Consider the following 11,344-nt stretch of genomic DNA (forward strand, 5'->3'; position numbering starts at 1 on the left):
CGTTTTCAAAATAAACCTCATATTCCAACGCACCAAGTCTGATGTAAAAAGGGTTCTGCTTTTATCAGCAATTAAAAAGTTCAGCCATCAGGAAGAAACTCGTTTAATTCCAGGCACAACTTGTTTCACTAATCAGCTTTTCGTACCGGCTGCACCGGTTTCCATTCACACGTCCGTGCTTTTTCAATTAAAGCTTTGCTTAAAATAAATGTCTGCTCGTTCAATTTGTGCTCTTTTATTTTGATAAACAAAAATAATTGCAGCACCGTGAATGAATGAATGTCAAATAAAATAAAATAAAACTTTATGCACATCATAGATCATTCCCATGTGATCCAAGAGCACTCGGTGTGTGTGTTGGGGATGACTCTCAGCTACTAACACACAAAATTTTACCTCAATTTCTGGAATATGAACTGAATTATATTAAGTTTAATGTTTACTACAGTCAAACGCTCAGACAGAAAAAATATGTCAACACATTATAAACATTTTGAGTTTGCATGACAAACAGGAGCAGTAAAAAAGCAAAGCAGACAAAAAAAAGTCTAAATTATATTTACATTTAAAGAGAAGTGGAAAAAAATGTGTATTTGGGATTAAAAATAATAATTTGAAACATAATCCAGGCACGTGTCCAACAAAACTAAAGAGATTTTTGGGGAGGAACAGGGACGTTCTTTTCTCAGACTTCTTGTTCTTTCAGGACTAAATAGACAAAGATTTTCTCTCCAAAGAGGTGATTTTCTCCTCAGTGCACAACGTGACGGCTGCTGTAATTTAGCTTCTTGCCTCCGGAGGAACACCGGGCCACAGCCGAAACCATCGATCCACCAAAACGCCAGCAAGATTGTTTGATGCAGGTCGTCAGAAAGACGAGCAGGAGAGGAGAAAGAAGCGGAGAAAACGAGCTGGAAATGCAAGATGGCTGCCACAGCTAATTTACCTTATGTAATATCTCTCTGGGTTGAGACTGTTAGAGCTCATTTAAAGCGTGAGCCTTACAAGAAAACAGGCCAACTTGTGTTGCAGTGTCACTGAAGTCTAAGAAGCTGCAGCACGAGCCGTGGAGGCAGTTTGTGAAAATCACAACCTACTTTTTTACGCATAGCTTGACCACGTCGTAACCTCTCCAGACCTCTTTGTACCATCTGTGGTTTTAGACATTAGGGGTTAAAATGTTGTCGGAGAGCTTCCATACAGGTATGAGACTAGAGGTCCAGAGCTCTGAAATAAAGAAAACTAAACTGAGACGAGTTCAAGACAGATCTGAGATGCCCACAAAGGGAGGAAATAAAAACAAGATGGCAGGTTTGGTCTCGTCCTTGCTGATTTATACTCAGGATAAGCTTACTTAATATTTTAATTACAGTTGTGATTTATTTATATCAAGAACTGATAAAGGAACTCAGCGTGATGCTTCGTCAGCCAAGAAGAGTTTGGGTCAAACTTTATGAACACAAAATGAAGAAACACAAAAAATGACGATGACATGAGCATGTTAGACAAAAGAGTTTAAGATAAACAAGTTAAGATTTGAAATAAAAGCAACTACATAGATAAAATAAACTGAATTAAAGGGCTAAGATGAGGGGAAGTGAAAGAAGTGATGAATCTCATTTTGTAGATATAAACTGAGACACGTTAAAGGAAACGTCTGTTCTAGTCGAGCTTGTTCTCACATTTTATTGTAGCTCCAACGAGGAACTCCTGGAAACTTTTATTTCACTTTTTATTGTTGCAAACTCCGATAAAGTTAGAATGCTTAATTACTGCCCACATGTGTAAAGTTGAAGGACACTGTTCAGAGGCGTCGGTGATTTTTTGTCTTTTAGTGCCGCGGATGAAACGAGCTCTGAAATCTCCGGGTCAGAAGGTCGTCACCTTTGCATTCTCTGTTATCAAGTTCTTTAAAACTCCACACTGGTGTTGCAGGTCGCAATAATAAGTGTTTAGAGCCGCCTTCACAGAACGTCCTTCTACAGTAACCCGTCCTTTTGACTGCAGTTCAAATACTGCGGTTCATTCAACGCTCGTCAACGTGTCCTCCGCTGCGAAGCGTGACTCCACTGACTGCAGGAAGATTAAACCTCAGCAGCAAGCGCCCCATGAAGAGCTCCCTTTAACAAGTTCCTCAGAAATCTGACAAAGATTGGAGAAAACAAGTCCAGACTTTAAAACGTGGGACTCAGGCTCGAGGCCACAGCCAGGTGATATTTTTAATCAATGAAGCACAAGAAACATGTTGAAATACAAACATCTATGCACTTCAATCGTTTTTATTCAAGGTTTCCAAAGATTTAATTATTTTACAATGTTGCTTAGTCCAGTATTGCAATGGTTTATTATCTGGGTGTCCAAATACTTCTTTAAAACGTCTTCAGTTGATCCAAAATGCTGCTGCCAGAGTCTTAACTGGAGTTACTGGGAGAGATCATATCTCTCCAGTTTTAGCTTCTCTCCATTGGCTCCCTGTCAAATCCAGAATAGAATTCAAATCTTACTTCTAACCTACAAAGCTCTCAACAACCTAGCTCCATCTTATATTACAGATCTTGTTGTTCCATATTTTCCCAACAGAGCACTTCGCTCTCAGACTGCAGGTTTACTTGTGGTTCCTAGAGTTCCAGAAGCAGAATGGGAGGAAGATCTTCCGGTTCTCAGGCTCCTCTCTTGTGGAACCAACTTCCAGTTTCTGTCCATGAGGCTGACACATTGTCCAGTTTAAGACTGGGATTAAGACTTTCCTTTTTGATAAATCCTATAGTTAGGGTCGGCTTGTTATGCTGCTATAGACTTAGACTACTAGAAGACAAATTGACCTAATTTCATAAAATTAATTGTTAAAATTTAATAGATTTCATTTGATACTATTTCTATCTTAACATGTGATTCTTGACCTGCCATTGTTTTATTTATATATTTATATAATTTATATTTTATATATGAATGTTTCTGTTCTGTCCCTGAGACGACTTGTGTTGTGACTTGGAGCTTTAGAAATAAACTTTATTGAGTTGAGTATGTAAACACAGAACTGTGTGGCAGCAACACGAGTGGATCAAGCCCAGGTTGTGGAGGTGTGTGGCCCACAGAGGTGCACGCAGGTGCTGCTGTGGAGGAAGACGAGGTGTCCAGCAGGGAGCTGGAGGAAGGCAGCATCATTAGGATTCACAGTAGAAGCTTGACTTATCACCTCCATGTCTTCCTGCTACGTGCTTTTCAGCCCAAACACACACACACACACACACACACACACACCTGCCTCACGGCTCAAATATGCCCTCTGCATCATCACAGCAGGTAGAAACACGACCCCTCGTCCTGCAGCGTGAAGCACAACACACACACCGCAACACAAATATGCTAATATATGCACAATCCTCCACATGTGCCCAGATGTTGCAACACAAATGATTACTGAATTCTGCAAAGGTGTACACACACACGCACAAACACACACGCACACACACACGCACAAACACACACACACACACACACACACACACACACACACACACACACTAAGAAAAACTTGAAATAACTTCTGACCTGTCTGTTGCAAGTTGTTGTTTTTTAGTCTGGAGAAACTTTCCCGAATGGTTTCTTTGGCCTGATTAGTGGTGTCAACCCCCCCCCCCACACAACCCCCCACACACACACACACACACCTGCACCAGTCCTCTCTGTTGTTCCTGGAGGTGACACCTTCAGGGTGACCCTTCAGCCCCCCTGCTGAGGCTTCCTGTAGCTGGTGCTACCAGAAATCAGAGCAGAAGGAGAAAAGACGACGGAGCGTCCCCTGAAGGAGCAGCAGGCTGCGTACCTGACAGGTAACACCACATAAACTCACCTGACAGTCCTCCCTGTCCACTCGTTACTCCCAGCTCTGATCTCAGCTGAAACTGTTCGATTTGTGAGAAAAACCGCCGACCGCACTGATAAAAACCATCCCACTCCAAACAACTTATTTCCCTAAAAAACATTTAGTGATTTGAGTTTATTTTTTTATTTTTTCCATTTCTGATTTTTTTTACAAACCGGATTCCAAAAAAGTTGGGACAAGTCCATTTTTCCCACTGTGTGGCATCCCCCCTTCTTCTTCCAACACTCAACAGACATCTGGGGACAGAGGAGACCAGTTTCTCCAGTTTAGAAATAGGAATGCTCTCCCATTCATGTCTAATACAGGCCTCTAACTGTTCAATCGTCTTGGGCCTTCTTTGTTGCACCTTCCTCTTTATGATGCACCAAATGTTCTCTATAGGTGAAAGATCTGGACTGCAGGCTGGCCATTTCAGTACCCGGATCCTTCTCCTACGTAGCCATGATGCTGTGATTGCTGCAGAATGTGGTCTGGCATTATGGTGTTGAAAAATGCAGGGTCTTCCCTGAAAGAGATGACGTCTAGATGGGAGCATATGTTGTTCTAGAACCTGAACATAGTTCTCTGCATTAATGGTGCCTTTCCAGACATGCAAGATGCCCATGCCACAAGCGCTCATGCAACCCCATACCATCAGTGATGCAGGCTTCTGAACGGAGCGTTGATAACAACTTGGGCTATCCTTGTCCTCTCTGGTCCGGATGACATGGTGTCCCAGTGTTCCATAAAGAACTTCAAATCGTGACTCATCTGACCACAGAACAGTCTTCCATTTTGCCACACTCCATTTTAAATGACCCCTGGCCCAGTGCAAACGTCTGAGCTTGTGGAGCTTGCTTAGAAATGGCTTCCTCTTTGCACTGTAGAGTTTCAGCTGGCAACGGCGGATGTCACGGTGGATTGTGTTCACTGACGATGCTTTCTGGAAGTATTCCTGAGCCCATTCTGTTATTTCCTTGACAGTGGCATTCCTGTTTGAGGTGCAGTGACGTTTAAGGGCCCAGAGATCACGAGCATCCAGTAGAGTTTTACGGCCTTGACCCTTACGCACAGTGATTGTTCCAGATTCTCTGAATCTTTTGATGATGTTATGCACGGTTGATGATGATAACTTAAAAGTCCTTGCTATTTTACGCTGGGTAACACCATTCTGGTATTGTTGTACTATCTTTCTGCGCAACAATGGTGGAATTGGTGATCCTCTTACCATCTTGGCTTCTGAGAGACACTGACACTCTGAGAAGCTCTTTTTATACCCAATCTTGTTGTCAATTGACCTAATTAGTGTTAATTGGTCGCCCAGCTGTTCGTTATATGCTCAATTTCCTTTTTCCAGCCACTTATTGCTACTTGTCCCAACTTTTTGGGATTTGTTGACTGTGGAATTTTTAATCAAAATATTTTTCATTTAAAATGTTACATTTACTCAGATTGAACTTTTGATCTGTCATCTATGTTATATCATGAATAAAATATTGACATTTGTCATCCCCACATCATTGCATTCAGTCACAGTTTGTTTAGTGTCCCAACTTTTTTTGGAATCCGGTTTTTATGTTTTCATGTGAACAGGTCAGGTGGTTCATCTAGCTGGTTCTACTCTTGACAACCCGTTTGATGTGTCCAGTTTTCCACTGGTTTTGTTTGTCCAAACAGGTCTCACCTGTAAATGAGTCTTTGAGGCTCAATGTGATTTATCGGTTTAAATAAAGCTTGAACGAAAAGTTATGTGCACGTAAATTTAAAGTAAAAACAAAATATAGAAAAGTTTGAATATTTTGCAATAGATTCTGAAGTTTGTGTCACAACATCAGTGTGAGACGTCGGAGGGTCTTTGTCAAATTAATTCAAAAATTATTTTAATAGGATATACAGGAGATGTCAACAAAAACAAAAACACAGGAGATGCAAACAGTTTTTAAAGGCTGTGTTATAATTAGGCTCTAATTTAAACTGCCAGCTGAATATTTGTCGTCTCACTCCTCCACTGTTCACTCCTCCCGGTCAGCAGCTGATTTTTAATTTATAAATCAGGCAGATGATTAAAAACAATCACCAAACAAGAGAGTCTTCGATGTCCCCCGTCACCAAAGAATTTCAATAGTGACTGTAAGTTTTGAGATAAGTGTTTTTCTGAACTGGAACTGAAGAGGGAATTAAACTTTAATGTACAAGACATTCATGTGGAGTTCCTCTGTGGAGGAGAACAGTTTATTTTTCTTTTGTTCTTGTTCGAGGCCGTGCAGAGTGACAGATCTGACAAGTGAAGAGCAATTTTATCCACAAGCAGGTGCAGTGGATGATCCAGTGGGTGGCCAGGGGGGGCCTTACCCACCATAGATTAACCTTTGTCCACCTGGACCATTCGAGGAAACTACAGAGAATCTAGAAAGTCTTCACCGCGCTTCACGTTTTCCACATTTTGCAACATTACCGCCTTATTCCTAATTGTACTAAACTGATGTCTTTCCTCTAAATTCTACACACAATACCCCGTTATGATGACATTATGATGATGTGAAGAAAATGTTTTGGAGATTTTTGCCAATTTATTAAAAGTAGAAAACTAGGAAATCACATTAAGCCTATGAAAGGTCTCTCTTGTAAATGAGTCCTCGAGGCTCAATGGGATTTACCTGTCTAAATAAAGGTTGATTGAAAGTGTTCACAGCCTTTGTCATGAAGCTCACATTGAGCTCAGATGTTTCCACTGATCCTCCTTGAGATGCTTCTACAGCTTCAGTGGAGTCCACCTGTGGTAAGTTCAGTTGATTGCACTTGATTTGGAAAGGTCCACACCGGTCTATAGAAGGCCACAGTTGACAGTGATGTCAGAGCACAAACACCAAGCAGGAAGTCAAAGGTCTGTAGACCTCTGACACAGGGTTGTGTTGAGGAACACATCTGGGGAAGGATGCAGAAACATTTCTGCTGCTTTGAAGGTCCAAGTGAGCCCAGTGGCCTCCATCATTGGTAAACATTTTAGTGAAGGTCCTGGTGGGGCCAAGATCTCAGAGGAGAGGCTTCAGGACCACTCTGTGAAGGTCCTGGTGGGGCCAAGATCTCAGAGGAGAGGCTTCAGGACCACTCTGTGAAGGTCCTGGTGGGGCCAAACCAGAGCCCAGACTTGAATTTGACTGAAAATCTGGAGACATCTGAAAATGACTACACAGATGTCTCTCATCCAACCTCCCATCCAACCTGATGGAGCTGGAGAAGTACTATAAAGAAGAATGGGACAAACTGCGTAAAGATGGGTGTGCTCAGCTTGAAGCATAATAATAATAATAATAATAATAATTAATTTTGAACAGTGAAAATTTCAACAAAACCATAAACAATTAAAACGTAAATATTTCCACCAAAATATTCTGGAAACAAAAATGTTTGAAAAAGGAGCAGGAAGAAGAAACGGTTCATCCAGTCCTGTCCCTCAGTTTACACTGTACAAACAAATTCTGAACCAAACTAGTTTTGTAAAAAAGATTTACCCAAAAACACAAAATGTAGACAGAAAAAAAAGTAGGTTTATACCTTCACTTTGTTATACATCAAAAATCAAAGCAGCAACATTTTTCTTGTATAATTTACTAAAACATGTCAAGGAATTCCAGCTAAAATGATAAACTCATAAAAAAACAAAACATAAAACAAGGAAAAAGACACAAAAAAAAATCGAACCTTATTATATTTGTACATTTTTTAAATGTAAAGAGTGAAATACACAGTCTTCACAAAAACTATTCCACACCTGAATCCCTCCAAGTGAAGTACAGTCGTTTTTTAAATTTGTCCAAACCTTTGTTTGTTTTTTAATCAATCCTTCTCTTATTCTAAGAATATTCAAGCTATTCTAAGAATATTCAAGCTATTCTAAGAATATTCAAGCTATTCTAAGAATATTCAAGCTATTCTAAGCATCATGTTCAAAAAGGTGAATCAACTAAGTAAGGCTGTGAATACTTGCATAAATGGGATTTCTTAAGTTTTCTATTTTTATAAATTGGCTCAAGTCTCCATCTTTTCTCACATCATCATAATGAGGTATTGTGTTGAGGAAAGAGATTAATTACAATTTGGAATAAGGCTGTATCAGAACAAGATATAGATAAAGTGAAGCGCTGTGAACACTTTCCAGATGCTCTGTAAAGTTTAAACTTTCCATTCATTCAACCTTTATTTCTACAGGTTAATCCCATTGAGTCTCGAGGACTCTTTTACAAGAGAGACCTGATTTAACAAAGAATGATGACAACAATGGACAGTTATAAAAAGTCACACAGATATATATAATTATATTTTTTTTAACAAATAGGATGGCTAAAAAAAGAAAAGTAATAAAAACAGCTAGATTCTAAGGCTGTAGCCTTAAACTGTAGCTTGTGTGAAGTTTTCAAGAGTTTTAGACCCTTAATCTCAATTCTTCCCCTCGTTTCTTCCAGTTCAGGGCGTTTCAGGGGTTTGGGGCAGGAAGAGAGGAATCCTCCGAACACATCACGGCTCTGAACCGACTAAATCCAATATTTGTTTAATATTTATGACATGAACGGACTCCCACATGTGTAACGAGGTTTGAGCCTAGAATCATTTCTGAAACGCCTTGAGCGCTAATGCTAACAGGCTGGTGTCTTACATAAACTGCATTTATTGTATTTATTATCAACATGAAAGGTGGACAAACTTGTGCTTTACTGAAAGTGTGTGTTTCTGTTAGCAAAAACCTTGTCAACACACAAAATGGCTAAAAATCTATTAATCAGAAATTAAAAATCAGAAAAATTCCCTATATTTAGCTGAAAATAACTGTAATTTAGTGTTTTTCATATTTATGGGTTCAGACAAATTATTTGAATTTGTCATTTTAATGGGGAAAATTTATTAATGCATGCTTTTATTATAGATCCAGATATCCTGTTTAAAAATATGTATTTTTGAAGGTTGCTCTGTAATTCAGACAGCCGGCAGATGTGCATGGTGAGTATTCAGTTACACGACTTCAGTACAACTTCTCGTACTTTAAAGGAACTGATAAAAATGAAAACCAAAGTTGTACAACTGGAAAAATCCAGATAAATTATTTGAACTTTCATTGTCATTTTATCATACTTTAAAAAATATATATTTCCTGAACAGGAAACGCACAGCACGGTATAATTTAGTCCTCATTCACCGTCTGATTAGAGTTTTAGCCTCTTAAATGCTTTCACATTCAGTGACCTGGAGCTGCTGCAGAGGTTACGCTGGAGCAGATGTGGGCTTCTGATTACTCTCTGATGTCAGACAAACATACAGTGATGAAGGTGGTGTGTTCATCCCATCTATATGTTAACAAGCTGTGTTAAAAGGCATCATTATTCTGAGCACGGCTCACTTTGTGCGCACTGATTACACAGATCTATCATCTAGAAAGACGTTTCCAATTGTTTCTCTGTCCCGCTGCAATCAACAGATGCTCAGGTGAGTTTGCGTTCGCATTTCAACTCGCGCGATGAATACACGACCTCGCAGAGGTCGACTGCAAAAGGTGAACAGAAAAACAAACGCTCCATAAACAAGAGACTACCATCATCGGGGAACTGAGACACACGAGAGTTTTTGGACAACGTGGAAACGAAGTTTATGTGTTTTTTATATAAAGAGGCGGCTCCAACATACGGTAGTTTCATGAGTGACTGATCTCTCAACAATCAACAGTTGTAAATTTGATTTCAATTTTGCCTGGGATCTTTTTTTGGGTCCAAGACGTTGTAGAGGTAGGGCAGCCGACTTGGGACCAGAAAGTCACAGGTTCAACTCCCTGCCATGCCCTCATGTCGTGGTGTCCTTGAGCACGACACCCAATCCCTAATTCCCCGGGTGCTTGCATAGCTGCCCACTGCTCCACCTGGGTGTTTCTCAGGTGTGACGGGTTAAATGCAGAGAAGTAATTTCATCCATGTATGGGAACATACAATGATGACAACACATAGCAACATTTGTATATATGTCTGTTTTCTGACTGTTGTTGTTGTTGTTGTTATTCAGTCGTCACTCTTTGTTAAATCAGGTCTCTCTTGTAAATGAGTCCCCGGGGCTCAACGGGATTAACCTGTAGAAATAAAGGTTGGATGAAAGAGTCAAATCTATTTGTTCGAACACGTGCCAGTCTTTCCTCCAGTGAATAGTTTCATTTGAATTTGAACACGTGTGGCAGTGGTAACCATTAACAAGACAGACCTAACCATCCCATTTACCCATTTACAAGCCTTACATCCAGCTGTATGAAATCCAGGTGCACCATGCCTAGACTTTTTGGGAAACTGTTCCCTGTAACTCAAATCTGCATTTCCTGAGTTTCTGGGAAAGGATTAGCAGGAAGTGATGGAAAGCACATAGGCCTGACAGTTTTCTGTCATCCTAAAAATCTTTGTTTCTTTAGAACGAAGGTACTGGGGAACTCACGGAGGACCCCCGAGGATTTCAGTGTTTCTGTCAGAATCGTGTGGCCTGAGAAAAACAAACAGATGGGGAAACATATTGAGCACTGTAGATAAGGTCAGGGAGAGCAGGGAGGTTCATCTGTGCACACACACAATCATATATGAAACCTGACTTGAAGCAGGTCTGTCAAACTGGTGATAAACTCTGGTTTACAGAAAAAATAGAAATGAACACTGTTCTGTGTAGATAAACCGCCTGCTCTGCTTGCCTCTACAAAACCCACACCAGAGGGACATTTCAATGATAAATTGGGCTTTTAAGGTGCAATAATGTTGCTCTTTAGTGAAAAAATTAAATCTTTGATGGTTTGGAAGTCAAACAGTTCTGAGCAGAACCGGGCTGGAAAACAGCAACATGTTAGCAAAGCATTTTATTTAAATGGATTTTGTTAGATTTTGTACTTTAGCTTTTCATGTCGTCTTCTGTTGGTAGTTTATTGGTACTACACCTCAAGTTGCATTTTCTGAGGCAGAAACCAACACAAATCACAGCCGTGCTTCACTCACGTACAGTAAACTGGGACTGGTGACAGCAGACAGATGGGAAAGGTGATTAATACCAGTTAACAGTGTGAGCTCAACGTTTAGCCATGTTGGCTCCAAAAAGCAGAACAACTGCTCTTTAAACTTTTGTTTAACAGAACTTAATTTTCATTGCGTTATCATCCACCTCTCCACCAGTGACCCCTGTGACCCAGAAAGGAAGAAGCAGGTAAAGATGATGGATGGATGCATGGATGGATGGATGGATGGATGGATGGATGGATGGATGGATGGATGGATGGATGGATGCATGGATGGATGCATGGATGGATAGATGGATGGATGGATGGATGCATGGATGGATGCATGGATGCATGGATGGATGGATGGATGCATGGATTCATGGATGGATGCAAGGATGCATGGATGCATGGATGGATGCATGGATGCATGGATGCATGGATGCATGGATGGATGGATGGATGGATGGATGCAT

The sequence above is a fragment of the Nematolebias whitei genome, chromosome 7 (genome assembly GCF_014905685.2).
Source record: "Nematolebias whitei isolate Nwh7 chromosome 7, NemWhi1, whole genome shotgun sequence".
Classification (NCBI taxonomy): Eukaryota; Metazoa; Chordata; class Actinopteri; order Cyprinodontiformes; family Rivulidae; genus Nematolebias; species Nematolebias whitei.